Source organism: Gambusia affinis, linkage group LG05 (assembly GCF_019740435.1).
Source record: "Gambusia affinis linkage group LG05, SWU_Gaff_1.0, whole genome shotgun sequence".
In the NCBI taxonomy this organism is placed as follows: domain Eukaryota; kingdom Metazoa; phylum Chordata; class Actinopteri; order Cyprinodontiformes; family Poeciliidae; genus Gambusia; species Gambusia affinis.
Genome location: NC_057872.1, coordinates 3526040 through 3553793, shown reverse-complemented (window position 1 = coordinate 3553793; position 27754 = coordinate 3526040).

The window sequence follows — 27754 nt, the reverse complement described above, 5'->3', positions numbered from 1 at the left end:
AACTGCAAACTTCAAGGATGAAGGAAAAAAAAAAGTTTTTTTTTTTGCACTTCCATATAGAGTATTTACGGTAAATCATATTTTATTCAAAACACATTCTCATCCTGGTTGTCTCTCTCTCCTTTTTTATCATACTGCCTGATGAACAATTACCCTTGTCCTGCTCCCGAACTACCCACAGTAAAGTAATGGGATTAACTTGATCAACTGATCAATATCACACACACCCCATGGTAATACGCTCCACAGCAATAGATCTCACTACGATAGCTGCATTTTAGCACACACACACATATACTGAGGCACAAGCACGGGCCCCTACTCTGAGTAATGAAGTGTTGGTGCTGCAGTCACCCTCCTCTATTTCCATACAGAATACATTACTTAAAGGTTTACACCGGCTCACAGTGAGATTCAATAAATTCTCCGTTCCGCAGAGCGGAGGTCTCGGAGACGGAGGGAAAAACAACAGAGTGGAAAAAAAACAAACAAAAAAATATGACAAAATGAAAAAGGCAGGAGAGAAAATGACGGCAGAGAGAGTCTGACACGTCTCCTCTGCTCAAAGAGTGGGATGTAAATTGACTGCAAACAGAAAATCCATTAATAATGTTAATCACGATAATAATTTAGAAGCACGGGACACACACATTTAGCCAGGCAATCCGAAATCCATCTGTGGAGGTGTTAATGCTGAAGACATGCTGATGGCACAGAAAGAAGAAGAAGACAAATAAAAAATAAAAACACACAGCATCTGCGTGTGTAACGACAACCAGGAGGCCACAACAAACTCTGCTTTAGAGAGTATTACTTATTAAAACGGCATCTTAAATATTTATTGCTTTATAGATGGCCTCTGTCATTGGTTTCTTATTCGTCTCCCTGAAGATTACTGTCTGAGGCGAAGGGGATATATGAAGTCCCATCCAGATTAAACAGCCCCCCGAATGAAACGCCTGATTAAAATCAACTGCCACGCTGGATTGTGATGAATTATGCAGACCTCGGCAAGGAAATGAAGGAATAGGCGGTGGCTAATTTAAAAATTTAATTTAGGAACTCTTAGGTGGGGATGTTGAGGGGCTGGGAGAACACTGCATACTGATAAGGGTCTGGTACCGCAGCGGCGTGAGACGCGTTGTTCCACAGGTGAGGCTCGTCTCTGTCCTCTGCAAAGCTGTTGAGTTTCACAGCGGAGGAAGTTTTGCAGGAGCTCGTCATCATTCGTCTCTGCTGCCTTTTCGTCGCGACGTCCAACAGAATCCTGCATTCGGTTTATGTTACGATGGAGTTGAATCAGCACCATGAGCCGGGCTGGTGGGATGGGGGGAGAACAACAAACAAAAGAAAAAAACAATGATGCATCATCGTTACTGCTTTAAATGAGATGAAGTGTTGGAGGAGATTTTAAGGAAGTCTAAGAAACGCAGCTGCTGCAGATAAATTTATCTTGTTTTGGCATCTGAACAACAGAGCACTTCAGTTTCCTCTCCCGTTAAAATAACCACTTCCCTTAAATATCCTTTTATATTTGAAAACCTTTATTTTATTATAATGAAAAATGTTTTCTTAAAAAAGGTTTTGTGGCTCTGGTGGCCTTTATTCATCAGCAGCAGCTGGAGAGGAAGAAGAAAAGAGAGAGAAGGGGAAGACATGATGTAAATGTCCTGTGTGTCTGGACAGCTGGGCTGAAGACCCACCTCAACATTAACATTAAGGTTATTATTATTAATTTTTTTTAATTAAAGCTGTTTGCAGAAACTTTTTAGGAAATGCAGGATTAAGAATGAATCTGCCTCATCTCTGCATTTGACTATAACTTCAAGCAACTGTTGAAGAAACATTTTTAATGTCACGGGTAGACATGACCAAGCTGATAAACGTTACATTACATCTGCATGCAGCTGCAATCCACTCCAGGTTTTGACACTTTGAGGTCAGAGGTCAGGGTTATTTTAATACTACACTGACATAAACTGTGTAAATAGCAAAAGTAGTTTTCAATTGACAATTTTATCAGGTGTCCAGGATGTGGCAACACATCTTTGTGTTTATTTTTTTTAAAGTTGCATTACAGAAAACATTAGTGATTGTTCAGATTTGGAAATAACAGTTGTGAAAATTGAAAATTGAAAATTAATAGTGCATTGAAATTTAAAATCACAACTTCCTGGAGGGACTGAGTTCTAAAAAACAAAGGAATCAAAGAACCTTCACACTCTAACACTACTACCTCCATACTTGATTTTTTTCTGAAATGCTGGGTTATTTTGTAGTGCGCGTTTTTGAAACACAGTATACAAAACATCCACTTTTTGGAGCATATGCTAATAACTAGACACCAGGAAAACATCATAAGTGGATTTTTATATGAATATATCGAGATCATTAAGATTAGCTTGAAAACATTAGCTAGCACTAGCAGCTAATTAGCATTAGCAGCTATGAGCACTAGCAGCTCTTTAAAAAAAAACAACATTACAATAACAAAACCGAAGCATTTATTTCCCACCCAGAACTCAGCAGCGTGGAAATAATAAATATGTATTTTAATGACTTTTTACAACTGGTGAGGAGAAGTGTTAGTTTCTTGGGGAGGGGGGAGGTGAAATCAGAAATTTCCGATTCAAGGACCCTGTTGAACTCTGTAACAAAACAAGCAGAGTGAAGCCTTTTAACTACAACAAATTAAATTCCGAGGATCAGCGGCGTTCCTTTATCCCGCAGGCGGGGCCCGGTTTTTAATACGCGGCGTGCTCCTTTTCTAAGCCCCGTTTCTTGCCTCGCGTTTGGGCTATAATATCGTGTGTGACAGGGATGGCTGCCCCCTCTGCCTCTCCCACCTCTCCACGCGTCTGTCCCGCCTGAAGAAAGGAACACAGAGGAAGAGCTTTTTAATGAGATCAACACGGAACCGGCAGGAGCGTTGATAAGTAAATACTACAGCTTTAAATGCTTCTCGCAGTCAATTGGCTTGCTGCTATTGTTGCCGAGCGCACGCCTCGGCGAACACTAAATTTTCACCGTCACACTCCAATAACCCTAATTGTCCAAAATAAATGAGCTAATTTCTGAAGTTCCATTTTCATATGTGGGAGAGATAGGGGAAACTTTGCTGATTGATTGGGTGCCTTTGTGCGTATGTGAGGGTGTGTGTGTGTGTGTGTGTGTGTGTGCGTGCGTGCGTGCGTGTGTGTGTGTGTGAGAGAGAGAAACCACAGCACTCATAATTTGAGTGAAGGCTTCTGTTTATTATGCCTCTGTTATTCACTGCAAGCATTACTCTGACCCCTGCTGATATCCATCCGGCTTCCTCTCCTCATTGCAAGGCAGAGAGAGAGAGGGGTGTGTGTCTGTGTGTGTGTGTGTGTGGGAGGATAGGGTGTGTATTTGTGGAGTGGGGGAGGGATGGGGAAGTTGTAGATGGATGGAGAGAGAGAAGAAGTGAACGGGAGTGTTTGTTTGTGTGGTTGTGTATGTGGGCTGTGTGAGCGTCCCCGTGGATTCAATGCTGGGTCTCTCGCCTGATCATTTGCATTTTTTCATTTGAGCTGTTATTTGCAGCATTGCGTGCAGCAGCAGCCCCTCAGGGCCCCGCAGAGTAATTCAGTAAAAAGGCAGGTAAGACAGAAATTAATCATACGCCGTCGAGAGAGTTATTGCTCTGGCATTTCTGCGTAAGGATGTAAATACGCATATACTGTGCAAATACCCCGTATATGCGCATGTGCCCGAGAAACACATATGGGGCTGCAGCACATGCAAACAGGAAGGGAGTTTTAAACACACACAGGCTTATGCAGGGAACACCCACGCCCGCATCACCGAGACTCAGGCTGAATGTGAAAGGAGTTCTTAACTCCACCAGGATGAATTACTGAGCTGGTGATGGATGCTAAACTTTTACAAATGCGCCGCCATCGGAAATGCCTGGAAGCTGAAGATGTCCTACAACGTGCCAACTCTGAATAAATGAAGTCTTCATACTTCTGTTTAAACGTTAGGATTTTCTGACGTTAAAATCGTTGTGTTCAATGAGACGAGTAATACCGCAAAAACACAAAACCTTAGCAAGTACTTTTGGTTTAGTGTCGAGTGTAAATATCTTCGTTCACTTGAAAAAAGACACAGCTAACTTACAACTTTTCTGCAAGCTGTTTTAACTTAATAATTACTTAATATTGATGAAAAGATACTAATTCCACAGACAAGTTATTTCACCTGCAACATGGGGAAAATGTCTGATTATATGGAATAATCATTTCCTGTGGAATTGGTATGTTTTCATTGGTATTAAGGGTTTTTCAGCTCCTCTGTCTTCCTGAAAAGTTACTTTTAAGTTAGTTATGTCTTGCTGCAGTATTTGCACTAGAAACTAGACTAAAGGTACTTGGTAAGATTTTATTTAAAACAAATTTTTTAAGAGGAATATAGAAAGAAATTGTCACCACATTCAAATGTTAAACAGGAGTCAGTAAGTAACTAATATTGACTTCCAGTGGAGTTCAACTTATCTTGTCACGTCGCAGCAAAGGCCATGGTGTGCAGAAAGCTTCCAAAGGGTCGAAGACATTTCACTGCCAAAAGGTTTCAGTGAGAAGATGCAAAAGAACGTCCTACATCATTGACAAAGTATTGATTTAAAAGGGTAGTACTATTTAAAATAAACTTTTTTGAGCTTCACATCATGTTATAATGTTATTCCCTCAACATTTTAAGTTTGAGAATTCTTTTAATTTCCATGGCAACCATTCAGCTTTGCAAAATGCCTGGTGCAGGAACCAAACCCCACCTTCACTGAGCGACTTTTTCCAAAGTTCAGCCTCATGGAGCTCCTCCCTTCTTCACTTCCTGCTCAGCTACTTCAGACTAGCAGCAGTAATTAGCAAACACCTGGTGGAACTGAGCATCTGCTGAGCTCATTGTAGGAGCTACTTCTCAGTGCAACGCTGGTAAAAACGTTGTTAAAGAGTTAATAGAGGATGTTGTGATGACTTCCTGAAGGCGGAGTTTCAAAGCAGTTTTATTCATTTTTTCAAATTACAACACCTCTTCTTGTAATTTAACAAGAGGTGTTAAATTACAAAGACAATTTGCTTTTAATTTGATAAGTACATAATTTTTCTAATGAGTGATTGTAACATAGTTACTCATTGTGCTATGAAATGATACACTGTTAGCCTTTGCTGTATTTTTTACAGTTAAATACCACAAAATGCCCAGTAAAACTAACATAAAACATCTTTACAAGTAGTTACTGTAACTTGCATTGCATTATGGGTAAAGGACATAGTATTACAGTAACTTACTGTATGTTTTGAAGTTGCAGTAATTTACTGTTTACACATTGCAGTAGTGGTACTGCACTTATAATGTCTTTGTGCTGCCCATGTAAGAATTCTATTTGATTTCCAACGGTCATCATAAATGTTTCATCGTGGTTCCCTGTTTCTGTATTTTTACTCCTTTAGTGGTTAACATATTTTTAAGGCAGAAAGAGAGCATGTACTTTTGTTTTTCTCACATTAATATGCAGTTTATCTAGCCAAGTTATCAAGGGTGGCTTCACTTCCAATTTTTTGCAAGTGCAGCTCTGTCGCCGGGCTGTGGGCTCACATTGCTTCAGCTCGTCGCAAGACAGGTAAAAACAACACTTTGAAAAAAACTGTTGGAAGCCAAACCCTAGTCTGGACATGTACATTTTAGATGGAGTAAACGTAACTTATAGTATGCTAGCATGCTATAACTTAGCATGAACAAGTATAAAATGGCTTAACTACTAAACAATAACAAGTATAAAAAGATTTAAGAGCTAAACATGAGCAAGTATAAAATGATTTAACTACTAAACATGAACGGATATAAGATGACTTAACTACTAAATATGAACAAGTCTAAAATGACTTAACTACAAAACAATAACAAGAATAAAATGACTTAACTACTAAACATGAACAAGTATAAAATAACTTAAATACTGAACATGTACAAGTATAAAATGACTTAACTACTAGACATGAACAAGTATAAAATAACTACTGAACATGTACAAGTATAAAATGATTTAACTACTAAACAATAACAGGTATAAAAAGATTTAAATACGAAACATGAACAAGTATAAAATAACTTAACTACTAAACATGAACATGTACAAAATGACCTAACTTAAAAACATGAACAAGTGCAAAAAGCCTTCACTTAAAAACATGAACAAGTACAAAATGACTTAAATTAAAAACATGAACAAGTACAAAATGACTTTACTTAAAAACATGAACAAGTACAATATGACTTAACTTAACAACATGAACAACTACAAAAAGACTTAACTTAAAAACATGAACAAGTACAAAAAGACTTAAGTTAAAAACATGAACAACTACAAAAAGACTTAACTTAAAAACATGAACAGGTACACAAGGACTTATCTACTAAACATAAAAAAGTACAAAATGACTTAACTTAAAACATGAAGGAGTACAAAATGACTTAACTTAAAAACATGCAGGAGTACAAAAAGACTTCACTTAAAAACATGAACAAAAACAAAATGATTTAACTTAAAAACATGAACAAGTACAAAAAGACTTAACAACATGAACAACTACAAAAAGACTTAACTTAAAAACATGAACAAATACAAAATGACTTAACTTAAAAACATGAACAAAAACAAAATGATTTAACTTAAAAACATGAACAAGTACAAAAAGACTTAACAACATGAACAACTACAAAAAGACTTAACTTAAAAACATGAACAAATACAAAATGACTTATCTTAAAAACATGAAATAGTACAAAATGACTTAACTTAAAAACATGAACAACTACAAAATGACTTAACTTAAAAACATGAACAAGTACAAAATGATTTAACATAAAAACATGAACAACTACGAAAAGACTTAACTTAAAAACATGAACAAGTACAAAAAGACTTAACTTAAAAACATGAACAAGTACAAAAAGACTTAACTTAAAAACATGAACAACTACAAAATGACTTAACTTAAAAACATGAACAAGTACAAAAAGACTTAACTTTAAACCATGAACAACTACAAAATGACTTAACTTAAAAACATGAACAACTACAAAAAGACTTAACTTAAAAACATGAACAAGTACAAAAAGACTTAACTTAAAAACATGAACAACTACAAAATGACTTAACTTAAAAACATGAACAAGTACAAAAAGACTTAACTTTAAACCATGAACAAGTACAAAATGATTTAACTTAAAAACATGAACAAGTACAAAAAGACTTAAGTTAAAAACATGAACAACTACAAAAAGACTTAACTTAAAAACATGAACAGGTACACAAGGACTTATCTACTAAACATGAACAAGTACAAAGGGACTTAACTTAAAAACATGAACAAGTACAAAATGACTTAACTTAAAAACATGAACAAGTACAAAATGACTTAACTTAAAAACATGAACAACTACAAAATGACTTAACTTAACAACATGAACAAGTACAAAATGATTTAACTTAAAAACATGAACAAGTACAAAAAGACTTAACTTAAAAACATGAACAAGTACAAAATGACTTTACTTAAAAACATGAACAAGTACAAAATGACTTAACTTAAAAACATGAAGGAGTACAAAATGACTTAACTTAAAAACATGAACAACTACAAAATGACTTAACTTAAAAACATGAACAACTACAAAAAGACTTAACTTAAAAACATGAACAAGTACAATAAACCTTCACTTAAAAACATGAACAAATACAAAATGACTTAACTTAAAAACATGAACAAGTACAAAATGATTTAACTTAAAAACATGAACAACTACAAAAAGACTTAACTTAAAAACATGAACAAGTACAAAATGAATAACTTAACAACATGAACAACTACAAAATGACTTAACTTAAAAAACATGAACAAGTACAAAATGATTTAACTTAACAACATGAACAAGTACAAAAAGACTTAACTTAAAAACATGAACAAGTATAAAATGACTTAACTTAAAAACATGAACAAGTACACAAGGACTTATCTACTAAACATAAAAAAGTATAAAATGATTTAACTTCAAAACATGAACAAGTACAAAAAGACTTAACTTAAAAACATGAACAAGTACAAAAAGACTTAACTTAAAAACATGAACAACTACAAAATGACTTAACTTAAAAACATGAACAACTACAAAAAGACTTAACTTAACAACATGAACAAGTACAAAATGATTTAACTTAAAAACATGAACAAGTACAAAAAGACTTAAGTTAAAAACATGAACAACTACAAAAAGACTTAACTTAAAAACATGAACAAGTACAAAGGGACTTAACTTAAAAACATGAACAAGTACAAAATGACTTAACTTAAAAACATGAACAAGTACAAAAAGACTTAACTTAAAAACATGAACAAGTACAAAATGATTTAACTTAAAAACATGAACAAGTACAAAAAGACTTAACTTAAAAACATGAACAAGTACAAAGGGACTTAACTTAAAAACATGAACAAGTACAAAATGACATAACTTAAAAACATGAACAAGTACAAAGGGACTTAACTTAAAAACATGAACTAGTACAAAATGACTTAACTTAAAAACATGAACAAGTACAAAGGGACTTAACTTAAAAACATGAACAAGTACAAAGGGACTTAACTTAAAAACATGAACAAGTACAAAGGGACTTAACTTAAAAACATGAACAAGTACAAAATGACTTAACTTAAAAACATGAACAAGTACAAAGGGACTTAACTTAAAAACATGAACAGGTACACAAGGACTTATCTACTAAACATAAAAAAGTACAAAATGATTTAACTTAAAAACATGAACAAGTACAAAAAGACTTAACTTAAAAACATGAACAAGTACAAAGGGACTTAACTTAAAAACATGAACAAGTACAAAGGGACTTAACTTAAAAACATGAACAACTACAAAATGACTTAACTTAACAACATGAACAAGTACAAAATGATTTAACTTAAAAACATGAACAAGTACAAAAAGACTTAAGTTAAAAACATGAACAACTACAAAATGACTTAACTTAAAAACATGAACAAGTACAAAATGATTTAACATAAAAACATGAACAACTACAAAAGACTTAACTTAAAAACATGAACAAGTACAAAAAGACTTAACTTAAAAACATGAACAAGTACAAAAAGACTTAACTTAAAAACATGAACAAGTACAAAATGATTTAACTTAAAAACATGAACAAGTACAAAGGGACTTAACTTAAAAATATGAACAAGTACAAAATGACTTAACTTAACAACATGAACAAGTACAAAATGATTTAACTTAAAAACATGAACAAGTACAAAGGGACTTAACTTAAAAATATGAACAAGTACAAAATGACTTAACTTAACAACATGAACAAGTACAAAATGACTTAACTTAAAAACATGAACAACTATAAAAAGACTTAACTTTAAAACATGAACAACTACAAAATGGCTTAACTTAAAAACATGAACAACTACAAAAAGACTTAACTTAACAACATGAACAAGTACAAAATGATTTAACTTAAAAACATGAACAAGTACAAAGGGACTTAACTTAAAAATATGAACAAGTACAAAATGACTTAACTTAACAACATGAACAAGTACAAAATGATTTAACTTAAAAACATGAACAAGTACAAAATGACTTAACTTAAAAACATGAAGGAGTACAAAAAGACTTCACTTAAAAACATGAACAAGTACAAAATGATTTAACTTAAAAACATGAACAAGTACAAAAAGACTTAACAACATGAACAACTACAAAAAGACTTAACTTAAAAACATGAACAAGTACAATAAACCTTCACTTAAAAACATGAACAAATACAAAATGATTTAACTTAAAAACATGAACAAGTACAAAAAGACTTAACTTAAAAAACATGAACAAGTACAAAAAGACTTAACTTAAAAAACATGAACAAGTACAAAAAGACTTAACTTAAAAACATGAACAAGTACAAAATGATTTAACTTAACATGAACAATTACAAAATGACTTAACTTAAAAAACATGAACAAGTACAAAAAGACTTAACTTAAAAACATGAACAAGTACAAAATGATTTAACTTAACAAAATGAACAAGTACAAAAAGACTTCACATAAAAACATGAACAAGTACAAAAAGACTTAACTTCAAAACATGAACAACTACAAAATGACTTAACTTAAAAACATGAACAACTACAAAATGACATAACTTAAAAACATGAACAAGTACAAAAAGACTTAACTTAAAAACATGAACAACTACAAAATGACATAACTTAAAAACATGAACAAGTACAAAGGGACTTAACTTAAAAACATGAACAAGTACAAAATGACTTAACTTAAAAACATGAACAAGTACAAAAAGACTTAAGTTAAAAACATGAACAAGTACAAAATGATTTAACTTAAAAACATGAACAACTACAAAATGACTTAACTTAACAACATGAACAAGTACAAAATGATTTAACTTAACAAAATGAACAAGTACAAAAAGACTTCACATAAAAACATGAACAAGTACAAAAAGACTTAACTTCAAAACATGAACAACTACAAAATGACTTAACTTAAAAACATGAACAACTACAAAATGACATAACTTAAAAACATGAACAACTACAAAATGACATAACTTAAAAACATGAACAACTACAAAAAGACTTAACTTAACAACATGAACAAGTACAAAATGACTTAACTTAAAAACATCAACAAGTACAATAAGACTTAATTTAAAAACATGAACAACTAGAAAAAGACTTAACTTAAAAACATGAACAACTACAAAAGGAATTAACTTAAAAGCATGAACAAATACAATAAGACTTAACTTAAAAACATGAACAAGTACAAAATTACTTAACTTAAAAACATGAACAAGAACAAAATGATTTAACTTAAAAACATGAACAACTACAAAATTATTTAACTTAAAAACATGAACAAGTACAAAAAGACTTAAGTTAAAAACATGAACAACTACAAAAAGACTTAACTTAAAAACATGAACAAGTACAAAATGACATAACTTAAAAACATGAACAAGTACAAAGGGACTTAACTTAAAAACATGAACTAGTACAAAATGACTTAACTTAAAAACATGAACAAGTACAAAGACTTAACTTAAAAACATGAACAAGTACAAAGGACTTAACACAAGTACAAAATGACATAACTTAAAAACATGAACAAGTACAAAGGGACTTAACTTAAAAACATGAACTAGTACAAAATGACTTAACTTAAAAACATGAACAAGTACAAAGGGACTTAACTTAAAAACATGAACAAGTACAAAGGGACTTAACTTAAAAACATGAACAAGTACAAAATGACTTAACTTAAAAACATGAACAAGTACAAAGGGACTTAACTTAAAAACATGAACAAGTACAAAGGGACTTAACTTAAAAACATGAACAAGTACAAAATGACTTAACTTAAAAACATGAACAACTACAAAATGACTTAACTTAACAACATGAACAAGTACAAAATGATTTAACTTAAAAACATGAACAAGTACAAAAAGACTTAACTTAAAAACATGAACAAGTACAAAAGGACTTAACTTAAAAACATGAACAGGTACACAAGGACTTATCTACTAAACATAAAAAAGTACAAAATGATTTAACTTAAAAACATGAACAACTACAAAATGACTTAACTTAACAACATGAACAAGTACAAAATGATTTAACTTAAAAACATGAACAACTACAAAAAGACTTAACTTAAAAACATGAACAAGTACAAAGGGACTTAACTTAAAAACATGAACAAGTACAAAGGGACTTAACTTAAAAACATGAACAAGTACAAAATGACTTAACTTAAAAACATGAACAACTACAAAAAGACTTAACTTAACAACATGAACAAGTACAAAATGATTTAACTTAAAAACATGAACAAGTACAAAAAGACTTAAGTTAAAAACATGAACAACTACAAAAAGACTTAACTTAAAAACATGAACAAGTACAAAAAGACTTAACTTAAAAACATGAACAAGTACAAAAGGACTTAACTTAAAAACATGAACAGGTACACAAGGACTTATCTACTAAACATAAAAAAGTACAAAATGATTTAACTTAAAAACATGAACAAGTACAAAAAGACTTAACTTAAAAACATGAACAAGTACAAAGGGACTTAACTTAAAAACATGAACAAGTACAAAGGGACTTAACTTAAAAACATGAACAACTACAAAATGACATAACTTAAAAACATGAACAACTACAAAAAGACTTAACTTAACAACATGAACAAGTACAAAATGATTTAACTTAAAAACATGAACAAGTACAAAAAGACTTAAGTTAAAACATGAACAACTACAAAAAGACTTAAGTTAAAAACATGAACAACTACAAAAAGACTTAACTTAAAAACATGAACAAGTACAAAGGGACTTAACTTAAAAACATGAACAAGTACAAAATGACTTAACTTAAAAACATGAACAAGTACAAAAAGACTTAACTTAAAAACATGAACAAGTACAAAATGATTTAACTTAAAAACATGAACAAGTACAAAAAGACTTAACTTAAAAACATGAACAACTACAAAAAGACTTAACTTAAAAACATGAACAAGTACAAAATGACATAACTTAAAAACATGAACAAGTACAAAGGGACTTAACTTAAAAACATGAACTAGTACAAAATGACTTAACTTAAAAACATGAACAAGTACAAAGGGACTTAACTTAAAAACATGAACAAGTACAAAGGGACTTAACTTAAAAACATGAACAAGTACAAAATGACATAACTTAAAAACATGAACAAGTACAAAGGGACTTAACTTAAAAAACATGAACAAGTACAAAATGACTTAACTTAAAAACATGAACAAGTACAAAGGGACTTAACTTAAAAACATGAACAAGTACATAGGGACTTAACTTAAAAACATGAACAAGTACAAAATGACTTAACTTAAAAACATGAACAAGTACAAAGGGACTTAACTTAAAAACATGAACAGGTACACAAGGACTTATCTACTAAACATAAAAAAGTACAAAATGATTTAACTTAAAAACATGAACAAGTACAAAAAGACTTAACTTAAAAACATGAACAAGTACAAAGGGACTTAACTTAAAAACATGAACAAGTACAAAGGGACTTAACTTAAAAACATGAACAAGTACAAAGGGACTTAACTTAAAAACATGAACAAGTACAAAATGACTTAACTTAAAAACATGAACAACTACAAAATGACTTAACTTAACAACATGAACAAGTACAAAATGATTTAACTTAAAAACATGAACAAGTACAAAAAGACTTAACTTAAAAACATGAACAAGTACAAAGGGACTTAACTTAAAAACATGAACAGGTACACAAGCACTTATCTACTAAACATAAAAAAGTACAAAATGACTTTACTTAAAAACATGAACAAGTACAAAATGACTTAACTTAAAAACATGAACAAGTACAAAGGGACTTAACTTAAAAACATGAAGAAGTACAAAGGGACTTAACTTAAAAACATGAACAAGTACAAAATGACTTAACTTAAAAACATGAACAACTACAAAAAGACTTAACTTAAAAACATGAACAGGTACACAAGGACTTATCTACTAAACATAAAAAAGTACAAAATGACTTTACTTAAAAACATGAACAAGTACAAAATGACTTAACTTAAAAACATGAAGGAGTACAAAATGACTTAACTTAAAAACATGAAATAGTACAAAATGACTTAACTTAAAAACATGAACAAGTACAAAAAGACTTAACAACATGAACAAGTATAAAATGACTTAACTTAAAAACATGAACAAGTACAATAAACCTTCACTTAAAAACATGAACAAATACAAAATGACTTATCTTAAAAACATGAAATAGTACAAAATGACTTAACTTAAAAACATGAACAACTACAAAATGACTTAACTTAAAAACATGAACAAGTACAAAATGATTTAACTTAACAACATGAACAAGTACAAAAAGACTTCACATAAAAACATGAACAAGTACAAAAAAACTTAACTTCAAAACATGAACAACTACAAAATGACTTCACTTAAAAACATGAACAACTACAAAATGACTTTACTTAAAAACATGAACAAGTACAAAATGACTTAACTTAAAAACATGAACAAGTACAAAATGACTTAACTTAAAAACATGAAGGAGTACAAAATGACTTAACTTAAAAACATGAACAAGTACAAAAAGACTTAACAACATGAACAACTACAAAAAGACTTCACTTAAAAACATGAACAAGTACAATAAACCTTCACTTAAAAACATGAACAAATACAAAATGACTTATCTTAAAAACATGAAATAGTACAAAATGACTTAACTTAAAAACATGAACAACTACAAAATGACTTAACTTAAAAACATGAACAAGTACAAAATGATTTAACTTAACAACATGAACAAGTACAAAAAGACTTCACATAAAAACATGAACAAGTACAAAAAGACTTAACTTAAAAACATGAACAACTACAAAATGACTTAACTTAAAAACATGAACAACTACAAAATGACTTAACTTAAAAACATGAACAACTACAAAATGACTTAACTTAAAAACATGAACAACTACAAAAAGACTTAACTTAACAACATGAACAAGTACAAAAAGACTTAACTTAAAAACATGAACAACTACAAAATGACTTAACTTAAAAACATGAACAAGTACAAAAAGACTTAAGTTAAAAACATGAACAACTACAAAAAGACTTAACTTAAAAACATGAACAGGTACACAAGGACTTATCTACTAAACATAAAAAAGTACAAAATGACTTAACTTAAAAACATGAACAAGTACAAAAAGACTTAACAACATGAACAAGTACAAAATGACTTAACTTAAAAACATGAACAAGTACAATAAACCTTCACTTAAAAACATGAACAAATACAAAATGACTTATCTTAAAAACATGAAATAGTACAAAATGACTTAACTTAAAAACATGAACAACTACAAAATGACTTAACTTAAAAACATGAACAAGTACAAAATGATTTAACTTAAAAACATGAACAAGTACAAAAAGACTTAACTTAAAAACATGAACAAGTACAAAAAGACTTAACTTAAAAACATGAACAAGTACAAAATGATTTAACTTAACAACATGAACAAGTACAAAAAGACTTAACTTAAAAACATGAACAACTACAAAATGACTTAACTTAAAAACATGAACAACTACAAAATGACTTAACTTAAAAACATGAACAACTACAAAAAGACTTAACTTAAAAACATGAACAACTACAAAATGACTTAACTTAAAAACATGAACAACTACAAAAAGACTTAACTTAACAACATGAACAAGTACAAAAAGACTTAACTTAAAAACATGAACAACTACAAAAAGACTTAACTTAAAAACATGAACAACTACAAAAAGACTTAAGTTAAAAACATGAACAACTAAAAAAAGAATTAACTTAAAACATGAACAGGTACAAAAGACTTAACTTAAAACATGAACAAGTACAAAATGACTTAATTTAAAAACATGAACAAGTACAAAAAGACTTAACTTAAAATCATGAACAAGTTTATAAAATACTTCACTTAAAAACATGAACAACTACAAAAAGACTTAACTTAAAAACATGAACAGGTACACAAGGACTTATCTACTAAACATAAAAAAGTACAAAATGATTTAACTTAAAAACATGAACAAGTACAAAAAGACTTAACTTAAAAACATGAACAAGTACAAAATGACTTAACTTAAAAACATGAACAAGTACAAAATGACTTAACTTAAAAACATGAACAAGTACAAAAAGACTTAACTTAAAAACATGAACAAGTACAAAATGATTTAACTTAACAACATGAACAAGTACAAAAAGACTTCACATAAAAACATGAACAAGTACAAAAAAACTTAACTTCAAAACATGAACAACTACAAAATGACTTCACTTAAAAACATGAACAACTACAAAAAGACTTAACTTAAAAACATGAACAACTACAAAATGACTTAACTTAAAAACATGAACAACTACAAAAAGACTTAACTTAACAACATGAACAAGTACAAAAAGACTTAACTTAAAAACATGAACAACTACAAAATGACTTAACTTAAAAACATGAACAAGTACAAAAAGACTTAAGTTAAAAACATGAACAACTACAAAAAGACTTAACTTAAAAACATGAACAGGTACAAAAAGACTTAACTTAAAATCATGAACAAGTACAAAATGACTTAATTTAAAAACATGAACAAGTACAAAAAGACTTAACTTAAAATCATGAACAAGTTTATAAAATACTTCACTTAAAAACATGAACAAGTACAAAAAGACTTAACTTAAAAACATGAACAGGTACACAAGGACTTATCTACTAAACATAAAAAAGTACAAAATGATTTAACTTAAAAACATGAACAGGTACAAAAAGACTTAACTTAAAATCATGAACAAGTACAAAATGACTTAATTTAAAAACATGAACAAGTACAAAAAGACTTAACTTAAAATCATGAACAAGTTTATAAAATACTTCACTTAAAAACATGAACAAGTACAAAAAGACTTAACTTAAAAACATGAACAGGTACAAAATGACTTAACTTAAAAACATGAAGGAGTACAAAATGACTTAACTTAAAAACATGAAATAGTACAAAATGACTTAACTTAAAAACATGAACAAGTATAATGTGACTTAACATAAAAACATGCAGGAGTACAAAAAGACTTCACTTAAAAACATGAACAAGTACAAAATGATTTATCTTAAAAACATGAACAAGTACAAAAAGACTTAACTTAAAAACATGAACAAGTACAATAAACCTTCACTTAAAAACATGAACAATTACAAAATGACTTATCTTAAAAACATGAAATAGTACAAAATGTATTAACTTAAAAACATGAACAACTACAAAATGACTTAACTTAAAAACATGAACAAGTACAAAATGATTTAACTTAAAAACATGAACAAGTACAAAAAGACTTAACTTAAAAACATGAACAAGTACAAAAAGACTTAACTTAAAAAACATGAACAAGTACAAAAAGACTTAACTTAAAAACATGAACAAGTACAAAATGATTTAACTTAACAACATGAACAAGTACAAAAAGACTTCACATAAAAACATGAACAAGTACAAAAAGACTTAACTTAAAAACATGAACAACTACAAAATGACTTAACTTAAAAACATGAACAACTACAAAAAGACTTAACTTAAAATCATGAACAAGTACAAAATGACTTAATTTAAAAACATGAACAAGTACAAAAAGACTTAACTTAAAATCATGAACAAGTTTATAAAATACTTCACTTAAAAACATGAACAAGTACAAAAAGACTTAACTTAAAAACATGAACAGGTACACAAGGACTTATCTACTAAACATAAAAAAGTACAAAATGACTTTACTTAAAAACATGAACAAGTACAAAATGACTTAACTTAAAAACATGAAGGAGTACAAAATGACTTAACTTAAAAACATGAAATAGTACAAAATGACTTAACTTAAAAACATGAACAAGTATAATGTGACTTAACATAAAAACATGCAGGAGTACAAAAAGACTTCACTTAAAAACATGAACAAGTACAATAAACCTTCACTTAAAAACATGAACAACTACAAAAAGACTTAACTTAACAACATGAACAAGTACAATAAACCTTCACTTAAAAACATGAACAATTACAAAATGACTTATCTTAAAAACATGAAATAGTACAAAATGACTTAACTTAAAAACATGAACAACTACAAAATGACTTAACTTAAAAACATGAACAAGTACAAAATGATTTAACTTAAAAACATGAACAAGTACAAAAAGACTTAACTTAAAAAACATGAACAAGTACAAAAAGACTTAACTTAAAAACATGAACAAGTACAAAATGACTTAACTTAAAAACATGAACAAGTACAAAAGGACTTAACTTAAAAGCATGAACAAGTACAATAAGACTTAACTTAAAAACATGAACAACTAGAAAAAGACTTAACTTAAAAACATGAACAAGTACAATAAGACTTAACTTAAAAACATGAACAACTAGAAAAAGACTTAATTTAAAAACATGAACAAGTACAATAAGACTTAACTTAAAAACATGAACAAGTACAAAATGATTTAACTTAAAAACATGAACAAGTACAAAAAGACTTAACTTAAAAAACATGAACAAGTACAAAAAGACTTAACTTAAAAACATGAACAAGTACAAAATGACTTAACTTAACAACATGAACAAGTACAAAAAGACTTAACTTAAAAACATGAACAACTACAAAATGACTTAACTTAAAAACATGAACAACTACAAAAAGACTTAACTTAACAACATGAACAAGTACAAAAAGACTTAACTTAAAAACATGAACAACTACAAAATGACTTAACTTAACAACATGAACAACTACAAAAAGACTTAACTTAAAAACATGAACAACTACAAAATGACTTAACTTAAAAACATGAACAAGTACAAAATGATTTAACTTAAAAACATGAACAACTACAAAATGATTTAACTTAAAAACATGAACAACTACAAAAGGACTTAACTTAAAAACATGAACAAGTACAAAATGACTTAACTTAAAAACATGAACAACTACAAAATGACTTAACTTAAAAACATGAACAACTACAAAAAGACTTAACTTAAAAACATGAACAAGTACAAAAAGACTTAACTTAAAAACATGAACAACTACAAAATGACTTAACTTAAAAACATGAACAACTACAAAAAGACTTAACTTAACAACATGAACAAGTACAAAATGATTTAACTTAAAAACATGAACAAGTACAAAATGACTTAACTTAAAAACATAAACAACTACAAAAAGACTTAACTTAACAACATGAACAAGTACAAAATGATTTAACTTAAAAACATGAACAGGTACAAAAAGACTTAACTTAAAAACATGAACAAGTACAAAGGGACTTAACTTAAAAACATGAACAAGTACAAAATGACTTAACTTAAAAACATGAACAAGTACAAAGGGACTTAACTTAAAAACATGAACAAGTACAAAGGGACTTAACTTAAAAACATGAACAAGTACAAAATGACTTAACTTAAAAACATGAACAAGTACAAAAAGACTTAACTTAAAAACATGAACAAGTACAAAATGACTTAATTTAAAAACATGAACAACTACAAAATGATTTAACTTAAAAACATAAACAACTACAAAAAGACTTAATTTAAAAACATAAACAAGTACAAAAAGACTTAACTTAAAAACATGAACAACTACAAAAAGACTTAATTTAAAAACATGAACAAGTACAAAAAGTCTTAACTTAAAATCATGAACAAGTACAAAAAGACTTAACTTAAAAACATGAACAAGTACAAAATGACTTAACTTAAAAACATGAACAAGTACAAAATGATTTAACTTAAAAACATGAACAAGTACAAAATGACTTAACTTAAAAACATGAACAACTACAAAATGACTTAACTTAAAAACATGAACAACTACAAAAAGACTTAACTTAAAAACATGAACAACTACAAAATGACTTAACTTAAAAACATGAACAACTACAAAAAGACTTAACTTAACAACATGAACAAGTACAAAATGATTTAACTTAAAAACATGAACAAGTACAAAAAGACTTAAGTTAAAAACATGAACAACTACAAAAAGACTTAACTTAAAAACATGAACAGGTACAAAAAGACTTAACTTAAAAACATGAACAAGTACAAAAAGACTTAACTTAAAAACATGAACAACTACAAAATGACTTAACTTAAAAACATGAACAACTACAAAATGACTTAACTTAAAAACATGAACAACTACAAAATGACTTAACTTAAAAACATGAACAACTACAAAATGACTTAACTTAAAAACATGAACAGTACACAAAAAGACTTAACTTAAAATCATGAACAAGTACAATAAGACTTAACTTAAAAACATGAACAACTACAAAAAGACTTAACTTAAAAACATGAACAAGTACAAAAAGACTTAACTTAAAAACATGAACAAGTACAAAAAGACTTAACTTAAAAACATGAACAACTACAAAATGACTTAACTTAAAAACATGAACAACTACAAAAAGACTTAACTTAACAACATGAACAAGTACAAAAAGACTTAACTTAAAAACATGAACAAGTACAAAGGGACTTAACTTAAAAACATGAACAAGTACAAAATTACTTAACTTAAAAACGTGAACAACTACAAAAAGACTTAACTTAAAAACATGAACAAGTACAAAATGACTTAATTTAAAAACATGAACAACTACAAAATGATTTAACTTAAAATTATAAACAACTACAAAAAGACTTAATTTAAAAACATAAACAAGTACAAAAAGACTTAATTTAAAAACATGAACAAGTACAAAAAGTCTTAACTTAAAATCATGAACAAGTACAAAATGACTTAACCTAAAAACATGAACAAGTACAAAATGATTTAACTTAAAAACATGAACAAGTACAAAATGACTTAACTTAAAAACATGAACAAGTATAATGTGACTTAACATAAAAACATGCAGGAGTACAAAAAGACTTCACTTAAAAACATGAACAAGTACAAAATGATTTATCTTAAAAACATGAACAAGTACAAAAAGACTTAACTTAAAAACATGAACAAGTACAATAAACCTTCACTTAAAAACATGAACAATTACAAAATGACTTATCTTAAAAACATGAAATAGTACAAAATGTATTAACTTAAAAACATGAACAACTACAAAATGACTTAACTTAAAAACATGAACAAGTACAAAATGATTTAACTTAAAAACATGAACAAGTACAAAAAGACTTAACTTAAAAAACATGAACAAGTACAAAAAGACTTAACTTAAAAAACATGAACAAGTACAAAAAGACTTAACTTAAAAACATGAACAAGTACAAAATGATTTAACTTAACAACATGAACAAGTACAAAAAGACTTAACTTAAAAACATGAACAACTACAAAATGACTTAACTTAAAAACATGAACAACTACAAAAAGACTTAACTTAAAATCATGAACAAGTACAAAATGACTTAATTTAAAAACATGAACAAGTACAAAAAGACTTAACTTAAAATCATGAACAAGTTTATAAAATACTTCACTTAAAAACATGAACAAGTACAAAAAGACTTAACTTAAAAACATGAACAAGTACAAAATGACTTAACTTAACAACATGAACAAGTACAAAATGATTTAACTTAAAAACGTGAACAAGTACAAAATTACTTAACTTAAAAACATGAACAACTACAAAATTACTTAACTTAAAAACATGAACAAGTACAAAATGATTTAACTTAAAAACGTGAACAAGTACAAAAAGACTTAACTTAAAAACATGAACAGGAGTACAAAAAGACTTCACTTAAAAAACATGAACAAGTACAAAATGACTTATCTTAAAAACATGAACAGGTACACAAGGACTTAACTTAAAAACATGAACAAGTACAAAGGGACTTAACTTAAAAACATGAACAAGTACAAAATGACTTAACTTAAAAACATGAACAAGTACAAAATGACTTAACTTAAAAACATGAACAACTACAAAAGGACTTAACTTAAAAGCATGAACAAGTACAATAAGACTTAACTTAAAAACATGAACAAGTACAATAAGACTTAATTTAAAAACAAACAAGTACAAAAAGACTTAATTTAAAAACATGAACAAGTACAAAAAGACTTAACTTAAAAACATGAACAAGTACAAAGGGACTTAACTTAAAAACATGAACAAGTACAAAGGGACTTAACTTAAAACATGAACAAGTACAAAAACTTCACTTAAAAACATGAACAATTACAAAATGACTTATCTTAAAAACATGAAATAGTACAAAATGTATTAACTTAAAAACATGAACAACTACAAAATGACTTAACTTAAAAACATGAACAAGTACAAAATGATTTAACTTAAAAACATGAACAAGTACAAAAAGACTTAACTTAAAAAACATGAACAAGTACAAAAAGACTTAACTTAAAAAACATGAACAAGTACAAAAAGACTTAACTTAAAAACATGAACAAGTACAAAATGATTTAACTTAACAACATGAACAAGTACAAAAAGACTTCACATAAAAACATGAACAAGTACAAAAAGACTTAACTTAAAAACATGAACAACTACAAAATGACTTAACTTAAAAACATGAACAACTACAAAAAGACTTAACTTAACAACATGAACAAGTACAAAATGATTTAACTTAAAAACATGAACAACTACAAAAAGACTTAACTTAAAATCATGAACAAGTTTATAAAATACTTCACTTAAAAACATGAACAAGTACAAAAAGACTTAACTTAAAAACATGAACAGGTACACAAGGACTTATCTACTAAACATAAAAAAGTACAAAATGACTTTACTTAAAAACATGAACAAGTACAAAATGACTTTACTTAAAAACATGAACAAGTACAAAAAGACTTAACAACATGAACAAGTATAAAATGACTTAACTTAAAAACATGAACAAGTACAAAATGACTTAACTTAAAAACATGAACAAGTACAAAAGACTTAACTTAAAACATGAACAACTACAAAATGACTTAACTTAAAAACATGAACAAGTACAAAAAGACTTAACTTAAAAACATGAACAAGTACAATAAACCTTCACTTAAAAACATGAACAATTACAAAATGACTTATCTTAAAAACATGAAATAGTACAAAATGACTTAACTTAAAAACATGAACAACTACAAAATGACTTAACTTAAAAACATGAACAAGTACAAAATGATTTAACTTAAAAACATGAACAAGTACAAAAAGACTTAACTTAAAAAACATGAACAAGTACAAAAAGACTTAACTTAAAAACATGAACAACTACAAAATGACTTAACTTAAAAACATGAACAACTACAAAAAGACTTAACTTAACAACATGAACAAGTACAAAAAGACTTAACTTAAAAACATGAACAACTACAAAATGACTTAACTTAAAAACATGAACAAGTACAAAAAGACTTAAGTTAAAAACATGAACAACTACAAAAAGACTTAACTTAAAAACATGAACAGGTACAAAAAGACTTAACTTAAAATCATGAACAAGTACAAAATGATTTAACTTAAAAACATGAACAAGTACAAAAAGACTTAACTTAAAAAACATGAACAAGTACAAAAAGACTTCACATAAAAACATGAACAACTACAAAAAGACTTAACTTAAAAACATGAACAAGTACAAAATGATTTAACTTAACAACATGAACAAGTACAATAAACCTTCACTTAAAAACATGAACAATTACAAAATGACTTATCTTAAAAACATGAAATAGTACAAAATGTATTAACTTAAAAACATGAACAACTACAAAATGACTTAACTTAAAAACATGAACAAGTACAAAATGATTTAACTTAAAAACATGAACAAGTACAAAAAGACTTAACTTAAAAACATGAACAAGTACAAAATGACTTAAATTAAAAACATGAACACGTACTAAAAGACTTAACTTAAAAACATGAACAAGTACAAAATGACTTAAATTAACAACATGAACAAGTACAAAAGACTTATAAAAAACATGAACAAGTACAAAAAGACTTAACTTAAAAGCATGAACAACTACAAAAAGACTTAACTTAAAAACATGAACAACTACAAAAAGACTTAATTTAAAAACATGAACAAGTACAAAATGACTTAATTTAAAAACATGAACAAGTACAAAAAGACTTAACTTAAAAGCATGAACAAGTACAAAAAGACTTAAGTTAAAAACATGAACAACTACAAAAAGACTTAACTTAAAAACATGAACAGGTACACAAGGACTTATCTACTAAACATAAAAAAGTACAAAATGACTTTACTTAAAAACATGAACAAGTACAAAATGACTTAACTTAAAAACATGAAGGAGTACAAAATGACTTAACTTAAAAACATGAAATAGTACAAAATGACTTATCTTAAAAACATGAAATAGTACAAAATGACTTAACTTAAAAACATGAACAACTACAAAATGACTTAACTTAAAAACATGAACAAGTACAAAATGACTTATCTTATAAAAATTAACAAGTACAAAAAGACTTAACTTAAAAACATGAACAAGTACAATAAACCTTCACTTAAAAACATGAACAATTACAAAATGACTTATCTTAAAAACATGAAATAGTACAAAATGTATTAACTTAAAAACATGAACAACTACAAAATGACTTAACTTAAAAACATGAACAAGTACAAAATGATTTAACTTAAAAACATGAACAAGTACAAAAAGACTTAACTTAAAAACATGAACAAGTACAAAAAGACTTAACTTAAAAACATGAACAAGTACAAAAAGACTTAACTTAAAAACATGAACAAGTACAAAATGATTTAACTTAAAAACATGAACAAGTACAAAAAGACTTAACTTAAAAACATGAACAAGTACAAAATGACTTAACTTAAAAACATGAACAACTACAAAATGACTTAACTTAAAAACATGAACAACTACAAAAAGACTTAACTTAAAAACATGAACAACTACAAAATGACTTAACTTAAAAACATGAACAACTACAAAAAGACTTAACTTAAAAACATGAACAGGTACAAAAAGACTTAACTTAAAAACATGAACAAGTACAAAGGGACTTAACTTAAAAACATGAACAAGTACAAAAAGACTTCACATAAAAACATGAACAAGTACAAAAAGACTTAACTTCAAAACATGAACAACTACAAAATGACTTAACTTAAAAAACATGAACAAGTACAAAAAGACTTAACTTAAAAACGTGAACAAGTACAAAATGACTTAACTTAAAAACATGAACAAGTACAAAGGGACTTAACTTAAAAACATGAACAAGTACAAAGGGACTTAACTTAAAAACATGAACAACTACAAAAAGACTTAACTTAAAAACATGAACAACTACAAAATGACTTAACTTAAAAACATGAACAAGTACAAAAAGACTTAAGTTAAAAACATGAACAACTACAAAAAGACTTAACTTAAAAACATGAACAGGTACAAAAAGACTTAACTTAAAATCATGAACAAGTACAAAATGATTTAACTTAAAAACATGAACAAGTACAAAAAGACTTAACTTAAAAAACATGAACAAGTACAAAAAGACTTCACATAAAAACATGAACAACTACAAAATGACTTAACTTAAAAACATGAACAACTACAAAAAGACTTAACTTAACAACATGAACAAGTACAAAAAGACTTAACTTAAAAACATGAACAACTACAAAAAGACTTAACTTAACAACATGAACAAGTACAAAATGATTTAACTTAAAAACATGAACAACTACAAAATGACTTAACTTAAAAACATGAACAAGTACAAAAAGACTTAACTTAAAAACATGAACAACTACAAAATGACTTAACTTAAAAACATGAACAACTACAAAAAGACTTAACTTAAAAACATGAACAACTACAAAATGACTTAACTTAAAAACATGAACAACTACAAAATGACTTAACTTAACAACATGAACAAGTACAAAAAGACTTAACTTAAAAACATGAACAACTACAAAATGACTTAACTTAAAAACATGAACAACTACAAAAAGACTTAACTTAACAACATGAACAAGTACAAAATGATTTAACTTAAAAACATGAACAAGTACAAAAAGACTTAACTTAAAAACATGAACAACTACAAAAAGACTTAACTTAAAAACATGAACAAGTACAAAATGATTTAACTTAAAAACATGAACAAGTACAAAATGACTTAACTTAAAAACATGAACAAGTACAAAAAGACTTAACTTAAAAACATGAACAAGTACAAAATGACTTAACTTAAAAACATGAACAAGTACAAAGGGACTTAACTTAAAAACATGAACAAGTACAAAATTACTTAACTTAAAAACGTGAACAACTACAAAAAGACTTAACTTAAAAACATGAACAAGTACAAAATGACTTAATTTAAAAACATGAACAACTACAAAATGATTTAACTTAAAAACATAAACAACTACAAAAAGACTTAATTTAAAAACATAAACAAGTACAAAAAGACTTAACTTAAAAACATGAACAACTACAAAAAGACTTAATTTAAAAACATGAACAAGTACAAAAAGTCTTAACTTAAAATCATGAACAAGTACAAAAAGACTTAACTTAAAAACATGAACAAGTACAAAATGACTTAACTTAAAAACATGAACAAGTACAAAATGATTTAACTTAAAAACATGAACAAGTACAAAATGACTTAACTTAAAAACATGAACAAGTACAAAATGACTTAACTTAAAAACATGAACAACTACAAAAAGACTTAACTTAAAAACATGAACAACTACAAAATGACTTAACTTAAAAACATGAACAACTACAAAATGACTTAACTTAACAACATGAACAAGTACAAAATGATTTAACTTAAAAACATGAACAAGTACAAAAAGACTTAAGTTAAAAACATGAACAACTACAAAAAGACTTAACTTAAAAACATGAACAGGTACAAAAAGACTTAACTTAACAACATGAACAAGTACAAAAATACTTAACTTAAAAACATGAACAACTACAAAATTACTTAACTTAAAAACATGAACAACTACAAAATGGTTTAACTTAAAAACATGAACAACTACAAAATGATTTAATTTAAAAACATGAACAACTACAAAATTACTTAACTTAAAAACATGAACAAGTACAAAATGATTTAACTTAAAAACATGAACAAGTACAAAAGACTTAACTTAAAAACATGAACAACTACAAAAGACTTAACTTAAAAACATGAACAACTACAAAAGACTTAACTTAAAACATGAACAAGTACAAAAGACTTAACTTAAAAACATGAACAACTACAAAATGACTTAACTTAAAAACATGAACAACTACAAAAGACTTAACTTAACAACATGAACAAGTACAAAAAGACTTAACTTAAAAAACATGAACAAGTACAAAGGACTTAACTTAAAACATGAACAAGTACAAAATTACTTAACTTAAAAACGTGAACAACTACAAAAAGACTTAACTTAAAAACATGAACAAGTACAAAATGACTTAATTTAAAATCATGAACAACTACAAAATGGTTTAACTTAAAAACATGAACAACTACAAAAGACTTAATTTAAAACATGAACAAGTACAAAAGACTTAACTTAAAAACATGAACAACAAAAAGACTTAACTTAAAAAAACATGAACAAGTACAAAAAGACTTAATTTAAAAACATGAACAAGTACAAATGACTTAACTTAAAAACATGAACAACTACAAAATGACTTAACTTAAAAACATGAACAAGTACAAAATGTCTTAACTTAAAAACATGAACAACTACAAAATGACTTAACTTAATAACATGAACAACTACAAAAGACTTAACTTAAAAACATGAACAACTACAAATGACTTAACTTAAAAACATGAACAACTACAAAATGACTTTAACTTAAAAACATGAACAACTACAAAAAGACTTAACTTAACAACATGAACAAGTACAAAATGATTTAACTTAAAAACATGAACAAGTACAAAAAGACTTAAGTTAAAAACATGAACAACTACAAAAA